Source organism: Dipodomys spectabilis, unplaced genomic scaffold (assembly GCF_019054845.1).
Source record: "Dipodomys spectabilis isolate Male_0828 unplaced genomic scaffold, ASM1905484v1 ptg000140l, whole genome shotgun sequence".
NCBI classification, from domain to species: domain Eukaryota; kingdom Metazoa; phylum Chordata; class Mammalia; order Rodentia; family Heteromyidae; genus Dipodomys; species Dipodomys spectabilis.
Genome location: NW_024870817.1, coordinates 22,478,381 through 22,491,389, shown reverse-complemented (window position 1 = coordinate 22,491,389; position 13,009 = coordinate 22,478,381). Strand labels below are relative to the sequence as shown.

At 38.8% G+C, this 13,009-nt stretch overlaps 1 pseudogene; it reads left to right on the top strand.

Moving 5' to 3' along the window:
- Positions 1 to 382: 382 nt before the first annotated feature.
- LOC122117212 lies at positions 383 to 655 on the top strand (annotated as a pseudogene).
- Positions 656 to 13,009: the final 12,354 nt, after the last annotated feature.

Below are 13,009 nucleotides of genomic sequence, written 5' to 3'. Positions count from 1 at the left end.
ATTTTTTGGGGTCCGGTCGTGGGGCCTGAACTCTGGGCCTGGGCGCTGTCCTTCAGCTCTTCAGCTTAAGGCTAGCACTCTACCACTTGAGCCACTTCCGGCTTTTTTCTTATGTGGTGCTGAGGAATCGAACCCAGGGTCTTGAGCATGCAAGGCAAGTGCTCTACCACTGAGCTACCTTCCCAGCCCAGGAACCAAATTATTTAGCCAAAATTTTATCTAGAACACACTTATCAGAGAAGACATTTCTTGCAGGTATTATATTAATAGAAGTATTTACTAAATATTAATTAAAAAGTGAGTGCTACCCAACCGGCTCAGAGCCAGCCAGCGTTCTACCCCTGGCAGCGTCCTCGCGGGAGCCACCAGGCTTCCAATCAAGATGAGTGATAACCCAGACATGTCCAAAGTGGAGAAGTTTGACAGATCAAAACTGAAGAAAACTAATACTGAGGAAAAAAAATACTCTTCCTTCAAAGGAAACTATCCAGCAGGAGAAAGAGTGTGATCAAACATCCTAAAAATGCAGATTGCCTCTCAAGAGCAAGCTTCAACATCACCTGACATTCTTGCTTAATTTAGGCTTATTTCTGTAAAACCATGTGTTTGTGGAGACTTGAGGCACCTGTAGATGATTTCTCTTCTATATTCCCTGGCTAAGAGGTCAACAGTAGCCAGTGTCTCCCTAAATTTGTTTTTAAAGTGAAATTTCAGATGGTAGATGACATGCTGTCAGTAATCTCACTATTGATGACCTTTGTGGGTGTGGTCCTTGTGCCCCCTACAGAGTGAGTCAGTTTAACCTACAATGGGTGCCTTCTGCTTCATAATACTTTTGTAGTCTCTTAATTTTCATTTACAATAAAGCATTAAAAATTTTTAAAAAGTGAGTGCTAACTGTAACCCCTCTGTATGGTATTTTCACACACACACAAAAAAAAAGTGAGTGCAAGCTGGACACCAGTAGCTCATGCCTATGTCCTAGCTACTCAAGAGGCTGAGAGCTGAGGATCATGGTTCAAAGCCAACCTTGGGCAGGAAAGTCCTTCAGAACTCTTAGCTCCAATTACCTACCAGAAGAAAAAACAAAACAAAACAGAAGCAATGCTGTGGTTCAAAGTAATAGCCTTGAATGAAAAAAGCTCAGAGACAATGCCCAGGCCCTGAGTTCAAGTCCCACAACCAACAAAGAAAAAAAAAGGTGAGTGCAAGACCTTGAGTTCATACCTCAGTACCACACACACACACACACAAAATCCTCTACACTAAAGTATAACCTACAGATATTTGCAGAAATTTATGGTTTGTTTTTTTTTACAGAAATAAGTATGAACCACATTTCATAATCCAAAATCATTGATTTCTTCATTGTTTTATAAATAAAGGAGAAAAAAACAACTACAAAAATACATTAAGTGCCAAATCTGTACCCAGGAACCTTGTACTCCACTCTTCTTGTCACAAGAAGAAACACTAATATAGTCATTTGTAACTTCTTATTTTTTTGAGGACTACACTTTGTGTCATAAATATTGTTTTCTTTATTTCCTTTTTCATTAAAGTATTGAGTAAAGAGCTTTGTAAGAACTTCAGAACGAATGTAACTTATAAAAATATATAAAATTATCTTTTTCTGAAAGGCAGTATGAAACCTATAATTGTTATGAGGAGAAAAATGGGAGAAAAGACCTTGAAAGTGGATAGTTTTTCTGTCTGTACGTTGAAACAAAAGTTGCAGTCAGTCTGATTATGTAATACATATATGCAAATACTTTTAAATGTTTATACATGTATGCATGCATTTACATATATGACACATTGGAATTATAAAAAGTATATATCTTCTGAAGATACATTGTACACATACATGGACATATTAAATTGGAATACCCCTCATACAAGTATTTGAAGATAATCATTTAAAAATTATGCGTCAATGGAAAATGAGGGGCTTTTTTCTTAGTTGCTTTTGTTTTCTTTTGGTATTTGGGAGGGTAAGGTGATCCAGAAATGGAGGGACAAAGGATGAACAAATGCAGCAATGGTATTCACAACTCTATGTTGAAAATGAACTATGTACAACATGGGTAGGGATGTGAGGGGGAAAACTGGGAAAGAGTAAGGGAAGGGGTGACATTGTCCTCAAAGAAATGTACTCATTACCTAACTTATGTAACTGTAACTCCTCTGTACATCTCCTTTATGACAATAAATATAAATAAAATAAAATATGTATCTTTTAATTGGTTAAGGCTGTGCTTGTTAAGACACAGGGCTAGAAGGGAGTACTGGGAGACACTGGTGCCAGCCTCAGGCTGCCCTTTCTGTCCTTGGCTATCAAAGCCAGATGTAGGAATAATGGAAGAAAACTGAAACAGCAGAACAGAAAGAAATGGCCTCAGCTCCTTCTGTATATCATCATCAGCCTGCCTTGCTCTCATCCACTAAACTCCACAGTCTTTTCAGCTCAAACTGGCACATGCATACTGAACTTCTGCTCAATGGATATGCAGAACAGAATGCTGCCAAAAATGCAGAGGAGTAAGCCAGGCTCTTGACTGAGTACTAAGTGTCTAAAAATGCTGCCCTGTATTATTCTGAAGAGCATCATGACTAACCAACTTGTCTTTCAGGGTGAATTTGACATTTGAAAATAACAGGAAGTCTCTGAGAACCAGCCCTAATGAATAATTTAGGTGTCTGAGCTAGGTGTTTAAGGAAGATGGAGCACCACTCTAAACTAAAGCTATGAGTCTACTTTTCTTAAATGAGCTGTATTATGGTGCCAAAGGTAATCCCAATAGGAAAGATGCAAAAACTGTTCTGAGCAATGTCAGAATTCTTGAACTAGTATATAACATTCCAAATGATTATAACGCTTCAAAGACAATTTTTACTTAAAGCTACTGGTATGGGTTTTTATAACCATAGACAGCTAGCTGGCTAGAACATAACCTATCAAAGGTCAAAGACCATTTAAAATACTTCTTATCTTTCTCCTTATTTAGCATATTTAACATAACCATAGATGCTCAATGAAATATTCTGATTATTTAAAATAGGTGAACAGTTTCAGAAGACCTTTTTAAAAGTCAAATCCATCTCAGTCTAATATTTTCATGACTTATTGTTTTGTACATGTCTCTTTTTTCACCTCTGCAGTGTATCAATTTGTGGCACCATTTTTTATTTAAATTAATTTTTCTTAATATTTTGAGCATGTAAAATTTCATAAACTTTCTTTGGAACATAATAATAATTATATATTATATTACAGGTTTTGATCTATGTTGTCCATTTCTCTCATGTATATGTATGTATGTTCATTCACAGCAATTTAAGCTGAGATGCTTGCTGATAGTTTTTTTTTAGCACAGCAGCTTACATTCAAGTAAACTAAAGTCTGATGTGGTTGACTAGCTTGTCTGACGTCATACAACTACAAAGTGTGGGGTTAGTAAATTGGGATTTGGACCCACATGGTCTGGTTCTGGAGTCTGTATTCCCAGTCATTATTCTGCATTACCTCTATCCTGCACATAGCGGTTACTTTTTCAGATCTATCCAAATTTTTGTGTTGCTGAATTTAAAGATTGTGGTGTAGCTTACACATAAGACTATTTATATTGATTCCTTATATATTTATAATTTCTTTGTGTCTGGAAACTTCAAATTCTTGTAGTTGTTCTTAAAAATATATACTAAAATGCAGAGTTTGGGCTGGGAAGGTGGCTCAGTGACAAAGTGCTTGCCTTGCATGCATGAGGCCCTGGGTTCGATTCCTCAGCTCCACATAGAAAAAGCTAGAAGGGTGGAGCCCTTGGCTCAAGTGGTAGAGTGCTCACCTTGAGCTGAAGAGCTGAGGGACAGCACCCAGGCCCAGAGTTCAGGCCCTACAACCAACAAAAACAAACAAACAAATGAACAAAAACAATGTAGAGTTTAAGGTTTGTTTTTATTTTTGCTTTTTCAAATTCCAAGTTAGTCTCAAGTTCATGATCCTCTGACCTCAGCCTTATGAGTGCTAGGCTTACAAGTATGTGCCACAACACCTCACTCAAATGTAAGGTATAGCCCGGCACAGTGGCTCATGCCTGTAATCCTAGCTACGAGGCTGAGATCTGAGGATCACAGTTCAAAGCCAGTCCAGGTAGGAAAGTCCATGAGACTCTTATTTGCAATAAGCTACCAGAAAATTAGAAGTGGTCTGTGGCTCAAGTGATAGAGCGCTGAACAGCTGAGGGACAGTGCCCAGTCCCAGAGTTCAAGCCCCATGACTAACAAAAAAAAAAAAAGTACAGGGTTTTAAAAATCAGTTTTCCTTTATATAGATCAATCCTTCAATCCTGATGTGACTTCCTTCTTTTTAGATACTTCTCACTCTCAGAAAGTTGTTCCACAGGGCTAGGGAGGTGGCTCAGTGGTAGAGTACTTGCCTTGCATGCCGGAGGCCCTGGGTTCGATTCCTCAGCACCACATAAGCAAAAAGAAAAAAGCCAGAAGTGGCACTGTGGCTCAAGTGGTACAGTGCTAGCCTTGAGCAGAAGAGCTGAGGGACAGCGCCCAGGCCAAGAGTTCAGGCCCACGATCGGACCCCCCCAAAAAAAAGTTGTTCCATATATTAACCAAAAATCTACCATCAACAGTTTCTACCTGCTGGCCTATGAGACTTTGAGTATCTCTAAAACAAACTTATGGTTCCTTCCAAATGGTAACTCTTCAAAAACTTAAAGTTAGCTGCTAGGTTTTTTCTATAACTCCTCTTCTTCATTTCCACTAAACCAAATGGCTGAGTTGTGATTGGCTTTATTGTGTACTATCTGTATAATATTGGATCAATGTTGATCACAAATTCATGAAGGAAAAGCCATAAGTGAAAACAAATTTTATCATGAAAAAAGTAAATGTATATGTGCACACAACTACCCTCCGTGAAGGTGAAGTTGAATGGGAAAGGTATGAAACCAAATTGGGAACCACTCTTGCAGAAGGGAGTCTTGAACTAACTTAGCCTGAGACCCTTCTCCCACCCACTCAGATGTTGCAAGAAGGGCTCAAAATATTCAGAACCCCATTGCATCTCATTTTCTTGGGCTTACAAGTGTTATGAGCAGGAGATACACCTAGCTGAGGACTAGTTAGAGCAGCAAAGTTAGCCCTAATGCCATCACCTCTGCTGGAGAGCCACCGTTCTCAGTGTAGATATAATGCCCAAGAAACACAGTGCTTTTGGTACAGCTGATGTGAGAAGCTGGGTAATTGGAGCTACAGGCCTTGCTACATCACACAGACAGTGGTCACACTGAGTGGTCACATATGATCCCTAAACATGGAACCTGTTAGGCCCAACTTGACTCTTCTCTTCCAAAGCAGCAGATTCTCTTCCTTGAAACAACTTCTGGTGATCAGCTCTCAGATCCGATCCCCATACTGCCTCTTCCCTCCCCCCTCAATGCATACAACATTTATGGCTTTATCTAAAACCTTCTAGATCGATCCTTATATTATAGGTAAACTATTTGCTTTATATCCTTTTTCCAATGCCATAAAAAGGAAGCGGTAAAATAATAAATTCTTAGATGTCAAATATGTTTTTACAACATTTTTTCTCTCTTTTTTTTTGGGGGGGGGGGTCCGGTCATGGGGCCTGAACTCGGCCTGAGCGCTGTCCCTCAGCTCTTCAGCTCAAGGCTAGCGCTCTACCACTTGAGCCACAGCGCCACTTCCGGCTTTTTTCTTTTTTACTTATGTGGTGCTGAGGAATGGAACCCAGGGCCTCATGCATGCAAGGCAAGCACTCTACCACTGAGCCACCTTCCCAGCCCTTACAACATTTTTTCTGAAAACCAGGCTGACCTGGTCACTTATTGTACAATTTTTTTTCCCATTGGACGATACTTTTTGTCCATACCATGGTTTGAACTCAGAGTCCCCTGCTTGCTCAGCTTTCTTGTTTATAACTGGCACTCTGTAACTTAAGCCATACCTCCAGCCTTGCTTTTTTGCCAATTAATTGGAGCTGGAGTCTATTGGACCCTTTGGCCCGTGTTAGCTTCAAATCTCAGTCCTCTACATCTTAGTCTCCTGAATAGCTGGGATTACAGGCATGAGCCACTGGCATCCATCTTTTGGTGATGTTTATCTTGCTCCTATGCCACATGCTACCCTTTGAATGTTCCCTCCAAAACTCATGTTGAACTCTAAACTATGTAATAACATTTGGAGACAGAATTTTTGAGACGTAATTAGGATTGGAGGAGATCATGGAAGTGAGGCAACCACACAGCTTTACCCCCAAAAATGCCATCCCATCACAAGGAAGGAGCAAGTCAGACATTCTTCAGGACAGCTGGCCTGTTTGGCCCCACAGCAGTGTTTTGACATCCATGGGTTTTGCATCAACCAATCTCAGATTGAAAACTTTCAGGAAAAATAAATGAAACTGAACAGACTCTTTTCTTCTCAATATATTTCATAAACAATACTGTGACACCTACTTATTTCATTATAATATGCATTATATTAGGTATTATAAGTAATCTAGCATATGTGTGGGATATATACAAATGCTATGTCATTCCATATAGAGGAGTTGAGCATGTGCAGATTTTGGTATCTATGGGGTTTTGGAGCCAATGGCCCTCAGACACTAAGTAATGGCTGCAAATAAATAAAAGCAGCAAAAGGTTCTAGAATAAATCGTGCTTTAGAAAAAGTTCTAAAAGAAATTATGGAGAAAACTAGAGAAATAAATGGGCTAATAAATAGTATTAATTTTTAAGTATGTAGGTACATATTCTTAATTTCTGGAGAAAAATACAAGTTTTAAAAATACATACTAAGTCTTAAAATTGCTATTTATAATTTTTTTAAGTATTTTAGCATGCTAAGTTTTTTAAAGGCAAGATTTCTAAATGTTCTGCTTTTTAAGAAGATACAAAAAAAAGGTAACTGAAACAACAACCAAATAAAGGATGATCAAGTGACATTAAGAAAAACCAGCTTGAACTAGCTCTTTCCAGTTCCACAGTAGATATTTGCTGTCCTAGACAGTTATCAAGACTAACAGATGGCCCTTGGATAACCCTGCTGTGGGGAGAATCAGCAATGCAGACCAGCAAGTGGCTGGCATAGAAATCACCTGTACAGGATCAAAGCCATGTGGGAAAATAGGGGTGAAGGTCAACTGGAAAAACAATTACTGCTTTGCAATGATCACAGGTATGACTTGACACCTTATGCAAAATCCTAAGCTAAGTTAAGCAATTCATTTTGGCTGTACAGACAGCTGCCTTGAAGACAGACACGTATTTTATTTAATCAATCATTTAAAAACCTCTGAAAATAGTTTTGTTGACAGGGTCTTAGGAGAGACATAGCCAGGGAATACTGACTGCAGATCTAGCACTCTGGTGGGCTTTTCTGACATCTAGCCTCTGCTATTTGGCAGAGCAGAGGAGGACATGATATAGAAGGAGGAGCATCAGAAAAGGCTAGCTATGTGCTAGGTCCAAGAAGCTTATGATGAGGAAGCTTATAGACAGAAAGGCAGGCTGGCCAAGCAGAATGGTTCAGGGGGCAGCCACAGGAAGGTCATGACTCGAATAGGGAGGAGAGAGTTGGTACTCAAGATTATGAGCAATGAAAGTGCCCCCTTTTAAAAAAAAATGCATTATGATTCAGCCAAGTTCCGTGGCTCATGCCCGTAATCTCTACCACTGGGAAGGAAGAGATAGAAAGATTGCGGTTCAAAGCTAGCCTTATAAATTGCTATAATGGACTGATACACCTATCTATATATTCCAATTTTAGGGGCAATAAATACCTATACTACTCTCTTCTCTAAAAGTACTTTATTTTTTTTACCTTACTTGCTCATTCATTTATTTTTTTTCAACAAATGTTTAAAGCTGTTAGAAGACAGGCACTTGGGGCTGGGAAGGTAGCTTGCCTTGCAAGCCTGAGGCCCTGGGTTCGATTCCTCAGCACCACATAAGCAAAAAGAAAAAAGCTGGAACTGGCGCTGTGGCCCAAGTGGTAGAGCGCTAGCCTTGAGCTGAAGAGCTGAGGGACAGCGCCCAGGCCCAGAGTTCAGGCCCCACGACCGGACCCAAAAAAAAAAAAGAAGACAGGCACTTTTCCAGGTGCTGAGGTTACTATCCTGGTTACCTCAGTGCTAATCTGGTTTTAGCACTACAAGTCCTATGTCCTGTGGAACTCTTCTGTCCTGGGTCAACCTGGTCATCCTAGGTCCCACATCAGTGAGGGAGGGTCGTTATTTTAGAGTCAGGAAGTTCTTACTAAAGAAGTTCCTTTCAAGAAAAAATCTGGTAAGATAGATATGGGTGGCTCATTCCTGTAATCTTAGCTACCCAGAAGGCTAAGATCTGGAGGTTGCAGTTGGAAGTCAACCTCAGCAGAAAAGTCTGAGTGTTTCCATTTCCAATTAACCAAAAATCTGTGAGGCCCTGAGTTCCAATCCCAGTATCACCAAAAAAGAAAAAAGAAAAGAAAAGTTGGGTACTTTGGAAATAAATAGGTTGGGTACTTTGAAATTTTATAGAAAGAAATCCATAAGGGCTATAACCACTTTTATCTTGAGGGAAGAGCAATCCAAAGAGTTCAAAGCCTGTTCAGAGAATAGCTGAAAAGCCAGGGTTGCGAAGGACAGGATGTAGAGAGGGGATAGGAGGAGTAGCAGGAGATGAGATCCAAGAAACAATGTAAATCAGGTGCCCTGATTTTTAGCAAGGATTTTGGCTCTTACTTGGAGCAGTATGAGAGAATACTGGAAGACTATCTTCTTTTGGTTTTGCAGAGCTGGAGGTTGAACTCAGAACCTTCTTCACACTAGACAAGTGTTCTGCCACCAAGCTGAACCCACAGCCTGACTTTGGAAGGTCTTGGATAGGAAAGGACAGGCTCATTTTGGTTGTTGTGTTCATGATAATCCACAAAGGGTTAAGAACAGAATTAGATGGTGGAATTGGCTATATACATGTAGAAAACTGAAGTTAGATCCTTATATATCACCCTGAACCACAATCAACTCCAAATGGATCAAAGACCTCGAGGTAAGAGCAGAGACCCTGAAAATATTACAAGAAGGGATAGGGGATACACTAGGGTTCCTTGACACAGGTCAAAACTTCCTTCATAAAGATCTATAAGCACAAAAAATATCAAAGAAAGGCTGAATAAATGGGATCACATTAAAATGCAGAGCTTCTACATGGCAAATAACATAGCTAGCAATATAAATAGAAAGCCCACAGATTAGGAGAAGATCTTCACTAGCTATCCAACCAACAAGGGCCTTATATAAAAAATACACAGAGAGATAAAAAAAAAATTACCACACCCCAATAAAAAAATCCTCAAAGAAACAACCACCACATTAATAAGTGAGCTAAAGAATTAAAAAGAGACATCTCTGAAGAAGAAATAAGAATAGCCAATAGACACATGAAGAAATATTCAACATCTCTGGCCATAAAAGAAATGCAAATCAAAACTACATTGACATTCTACCCGTCCCCCACCCCCACCCGCATTTAGAATGGCCATTATCAAGATAACAAGTAATAGTAGATGCTGGCAGGAATGTCACCAATGCACACTGGTTCAACTACTCTAGAAAGCAGTATGGAGGTTCCTCAAAAGACTAAACAGAGAACTCCTCCTATGATCCAGCAATCCCATTTCTGGGCATTTACCCAAATGATCACAAGCAAGGGCACACTAAAGCTACCAGCACAACTATGCTCATTGCAGTATTGTTTATCATAGCTAAGATATGGAACCAACCCAGATGCCCCTCAGTTGATTAATGGATAAATCTGGTATGTATACACAATGGAATTCTATGCTTCCATCAGAAAGAATTACATTGCCTCATCTGTAAAGATATGGAAAGACTTGGAAAAACTCATATTAAGTGAAGTAAGCCAGACCCAAAGAAACACAGACTCCATGGCTTCTCTCATTTGTAGTAATAATTTGTAATAATAATAATGTCTAGCATACTCCTAGCAGAGGATCACAATAGCCCAATAGCTATGTACATATCACCATATAAAAAGATGTTAATGGAAATGAACTCCAAGATACAGAAACAAGAGGTATTTTTTGTTGCTGATATTGTTTTTAATGTACTGTATGAAGTTCTTTCTTCCCTCTCCCCTTTGGTTTATTACTGTTTTTTATTCTGGTACCCTGTGTCTTGTATATACGTTTATCTTGGGGAAAGGAAGTGGAATAACAAAATGGTGAAACAAGGACAAAGGGTAAACCAATGAAACAGCAGTATTCACAAGACACTAGGTTAGATGAACTTTACAACTCGGAAGGGGAGGTAGTAGTGGGGGGATAGTGGGAGAAAAACAAGGGAGGGAGTAACAATGTTTGACAAGAAGTGTACTCATTACCTTACTTACGTAACTGTAACCTCTCTGTACATCACTTTTTCAATAGAATAAAAAGAAAAATTTTTTAAAAGAACAGAAGCAGAAAGGCTATGCATTTCCAGTAGGTCTTTTGAAATTTCTAGTGCCTCTTAGCCTTGCCAACAATAAGCAACGGAAAAGTTAGGGTCTTCAATTAGCTTAGTGCTTCCCTCCAAACTGTGCCCTGGGCACAGTCTCCGCCAGAAAATGGTCCTCTCCACTTCCTTTTTGGTTCCACTCAGCTCATCACACCATCTGCTTCTCACTCAGTGTCAAGTTCATGTCTCTTGTTATGACCCAGTTGTGTCTTTTCAAAAAGGAAGAGAGAAGCAGTTTCAAGAATGAAGAACACAAATGGTGTTAGCTAAATCTACACTTCCACAGCAATAGGAATATTCTTCCAAAGAGGAGCACTGAGGATATAAGTGTGGGGCTAGACCACCTGGGTGGACCTCAGTTCCTTGATTTACTAGCCAAGTGTCCTACCCTGGACAAGTTGCTTGCTTTCCTGTCTACAGGCACAATAGCTGTGTCTACTCAGAAAGTAATCAGGAGGATTCAACACATACACCTAGAACAGAATGGGTCCTCATTAATATTAAATATCATTATAATTATTAAGTCATACAGAATTAGATGTTCAGCTCTAAGCCTGACTAATCATCATATCCTTTCAAGCTCTGAGCATAGTGGGATGAATAAGTAACTACTGCTAAAGCATCAACCACCATATTTTCTGAACAAAACAATTTTGAGTTACGAACAAACAACGGGAAGATTATTAGTATTACTATTACTACTATTATTATTATTTTCTTTGGAAAGTTAAGCTAAGATCTTGGATGCACAAGAGATTATTGGGACATAAACTTTTTTTTTCTTTTTTGTCAGTCATGGGGCTTGAACTCTGTCTGGGCCCTGTCCCTGAGCTCTTCAGCTCAAGGCGAGCACTCTACCACCTGAACCACAGCACCACTTCCGGTTTCTGGTGGTTTATTGGAGATAGGAGTGTCACGGACTTTCCTGCCCAGGCTGGCTTTGAACTGCAATCCTCATATTTCAGCCTCCTGATTAGCTAGGATTTATAGGCGTGAGCCACCAGAGCCCAGCTGACATAAACTCTTATTAGTCAAAATTTGTATTTGTCACTAACTCACACTGTCTAGTTTAACTGGGAAAGGGATTTATTAAAGTTGGTTTGGAAATGCACAGAACCTCCAGGAGGGCCAGATTCAAGCTTTTGTGAGTGAGCAACATCCAATCGGCCCTTCATATTCTGGTGATGCTGGACATGAGGGCAACCCTCCAAATTGTGCCCCGGCCATAACATCCACCCGAGAGAAGGGTCTTTTCTGCTTCCTCTCTGCTTCAACCCACTGACTTCTCACTCAGTCTCAAGTTGGTGTGTCTAATTAGGGGGACAAAAGTCACAAGCATGGTACCTACCAGCTGTTACAAAAGCTGGCGAAGTGAATTTAGAACATCTACCCTAAAGTGGGAAATTCCCAAAAGACAGAGGAAAAATATTCAAAGGTTTGTAGGCAGCTAGATAACACAACCACATTAACAAATAGAAATTAAATATTCAAGCAGGACATAGATAGTGGTACATGCCTATAATCACAGCACTCAGGTGGCTGGGACATAAGGAGCACAAGTTCCAGGCCAGCCTGGATTACAAGCAGGAGTATTTCAAAAGCAAGCAAACAAACAAAAAACAGAAAAGAAAAATAAAAGAAATTCATGTGCAAAGTGATTTGTCATTTAACAGTATGTGTTAGGACTTTTGGTTACATAGTTCATATATTCTTATTGCTGGGAAATATTTTAATATAGAATATAAAGGACATTTCTTTATTCATATATACTGTAATTTATTTATATACTCATCTATTGATTCACTATTTTAGATTTATGAGTTATTATTAAGTGGTATCTAATAACTTTTCTGTTATTTCCCAATTATATTTACTATCATTCAATAATTTTTGCCAATATAATTTACATTTTTCTACTGAACTATTTATTTCATATTGATTTATGTGAAATTTTATTACATTTGAGTATCATACTTTAGAAAGTATGTGCTTTGTAAAGGCTTTTTTAAAAGGAAATATTCAATTGACTAAATTTATCCCTATGATGTTACTACATTAGAATCTTAGCACAAAGTATACATACATATATAACATGTATATTTTATAAATACACACACAATATATTTCAAGTCACAGGCTGAAAATACAATTTATGGAAAATAATTGAAATAAAAAATAGACAAGGAAAATACATTTAAAAATTTCAGAATTTTTAACGACAACAGGAGGTGATTTAAAATAGAGTGTTCGCATTTAACTATTTGACCTGCTCCATTTATTTTTCCAGATTATCTTTCAAGTGGAATACTAAAATGGATATATAGCCTTTAAAAGCCCAAGGAAAATCTCTTTGCTGGTTCAACTCCATTAATGCTGATGTGAGAAAACAGAGACACAGAAAAATTCAATAATTTACTCAAGGTCATTGTTGAAAAACAAATCATGTTGAAAGGCTTAAATGATTGT